We start from the raw sequence: 3,176 nt of genomic DNA on the forward strand, positions 1-3,176 counted from the left end.
TGACGTCATGCTCAGCATATAAAGCTGGGGGAAGAAGGAAGGCGGGGGACGTTCAGAGTGCTGACGTCTGTCTTCCCAAGTCACTGTTACGCGTGATGGAGCCTTGCTTTCCTGGAGATGGCTGAACACCTGCCTGCCCATGGGAAGGAGTGAATGAATTCCTTGTTTTGCTTTTGCTTGTGTGCATGGCTTTTGCTTTACCTATTAAACTGTCTTTATCTCAACCCACGAGTTTTCTCACTTTTACTCTTCCGATTCTCTCCCCCATTCCACTGGGGGGGAGTGAGCGAGCAGCTGTGTGTAACTGCCGGCTGGGGTTAAACCATGACGTAGGTGTACAATCAAAGTGCACCTTGCTAATGCCAAAATTTTAACAGATAATCAACACTTTTCTATCATGAAATTGTGCCATCTTGCTAAGAACTTTTCCCATCACTCCCTGGTCAAACATCAGTGATAATAAATAAATCTGAGAGCTGTTGTCAGGTGGCCATTTGCAACCTTCTTTATTTTCTCAAAGAAATGAGAGTGACACTTTGAGGCCATATGAACAAGCTGAACAGCTGTTTGGATCTTAAAGGGAAATGATGGAAATAAATATATATAAAATCAATTTTCACGTATTAAGTTATGTGGGGTTTTGCTTTATTTTAGTCTTTTTTTTTCTGTAAGGATATTTAAATAATATGATCTGAAATCAGCGGATTTCATTATACATATTAACCTCAGATCCATGTCAGGTAAGTTCACAGCAATTCAGGCTTTTACAGCATGAGATTTTTCTGAATTTATCCTGTACTTTGCAGGTTTTCCATGACACCATTGCATCCTTTAGCCTGGGATGTTGTCCTCTTTGAATTTTGACATGGTGCATCTTTTGCATGAATAATTTATTAAGAAATGAGGCTGGGCCCATCAAATCACTTCTGATAAAAACCTTGCTTCAGCTAAAAACAAGTTTAATTTCAACAAACACTGAATTAATTATTCAGCTTCAGCTTTTGAAGAGGTTTTTATTTCCAAATGTTAAACTTAGCGAATTGTTTAAGAAAGATTAAATACCTGAAAGAAAACATTCTAGTTAAATTAACTAAACCTGGACAGTTTTTATTTCCTTCAGCTTTCCAAGAAAGCTGTTTCTAATCCTCTTTTACTGACGTCATCTGATTTGTAATGCAGATTTACCAAATAAAGAAATCGTAAGCCTAAATTCAGAGCTCATTGGACAATGTATAAGCCTACACACCACTAAAACTGGATAATAATGAGACTGACTTAATAGATCTAAAGTGGATGGAGAATAGAGATGTTGATGTTGTGCATTCCTGTACCACTGCCCCAACACATAGCTGTTTTCTGTGAACACCTTTGTACCCTTTACTGTAAAGTCCATTGAGTTCCTTTATCCCTGTGTCGATACACTCCGTGTTGCTCTCTCTTTTCTGACTGTTCCCATTCTCCAGTCTTCCTTTCATATGTGTACTGACAGTCTTTTGGGTCTTTCTTGACTTCAAAATCTGGTTCAAGAGGAGGGAGCAGCTTGAATTCCTGAAGTGCTCACATCAATATTTTTGACTGGATAGACTTTCAATCATATTAACTTATGCTGTGGTTTAACCCGGCAGGCAGCTAAACACCACACAGCCGTTCGCTTACTTTGCCCCCCGCCCAGTGGGATGGGGGAGAGAATTGGGAGAAAAAAAAAACCTCATAAAATTCATGGGTTGAGGTAAAGACAGTTTAATAGGACAGAAAAGGAAGGGAAAATAATAATAATGATAAAAGAATATACAAAACAAGTAATGCACGATGCAATTGCTCACCACCTGCCAACCGATGCCCAGCCAGTTCCCAAGCAGTGGTCACCCTCCCCAGCCAACTCCCCCCAGTTTATATACTGAGCATGACGTCAAATGGTATGGAATATCCCTTTGGCCAGTTTGGGTCAGCTGTCCTGGCTGTGCCCCCTCCCAGCTCCTTGTGCACGGCAGGGCATGAGAAGCTGAAAAGTCCTTGCCTAATGTAAGCACTACTCAGCAACAACTAAAACATCGGTGTGTTATCAATATTATTCTTATCCTAAATCCAAAACACAGCACTGTACCAGCTACTAGGAAGAAAATTAACTCTATCCCAGCCAAAAGCAGGACAACTTAATTGAGGTCTGTGAACTACCAGGGCATCTAACATACAAAACTCTTGTTAGGGTGCCCAATATGCAGAGTTAGGAACTCAGTTGTAGGCATTATGGTCAGAATTTTCTGTCATGACTGACTTAATTAAAAGTCATGGAGGGCTTTGGTGGCAAATGCAAGCTAAGAACTGCTCTCTTGGTGTTGTCTCCTCTATCACTCTGTCTCTCTCACTGATGGCTGTAACTATTGGTTCAGGATGATTTCAGTGGCCTTGAGATCAGCAATATTTATCTCTGACAGCACTGAGATGTGAATTATTATTGATGTTGAGGCAGACTGTGTGCATTTGAGGAGGGGGGGTGTTTCAGAGTTACACCACCGTTACAATTATAGGGTTGTCAGACAATGTGATTTCTACTGCATCCTAAGTTCTCTAATTGTTTATCATATTAACCTTGAGTGATCTTGCAATCTCCTGTCTGCAACATTAATCAGCTGACATCATCCCGTGCTCTGAAAGGACATTATCAAATCCAAAGACCAGAATACATTTCCAATGAGAAGGGCAATGGGGCTTGGTGACCTGAGAAAGGGGACTGAAAAGACCTTTACTTTTTATCTTTGGCATATAACCTCAGATGAGTCACTTCCATCTTTGCATCTTCCTGTCCTTTGTCTGATCGAGACTTGTCTGAGCTAGACTGCAAGCTGCTTGCACACAAGCTGTGGCTGCTCCTATACTTAATACTGCTAAAACAAGGAGCTCACTCAGGTTTGGTCCATTCCAGGTCCAAGTTATCATCGGAAGGTACCCTGCTATTCTGCAGACGGGCTGAGCCTAGGCCAGCACTCAAATTACAGTATATACATAGACTATATCTATCTAAGGTATTTTAAGAATTATTATTAATCAGCAACTATTCCTAAATGATCTTCAGTGGGAAGCATTTGCAAAAAAAGGTTGCTCAAGGGTTTGGGGTTTTCTTTTTGATTGGTTTTGGGGTTGTTTTTATTCTTTTGGGTGGGTTTGGTTTTTGTTTT

This window comes from Aptenodytes forsteri, unplaced genomic scaffold (genome assembly GCF_000699145.1).
Source record: "Aptenodytes forsteri isolate BGI_AS27 unplaced genomic scaffold, ASM69914v1 Scaffold140, whole genome shotgun sequence".
NCBI lineage: Eukaryota > Metazoa > Chordata > Aves > Sphenisciformes > Spheniscidae > Aptenodytes > Aptenodytes forsteri.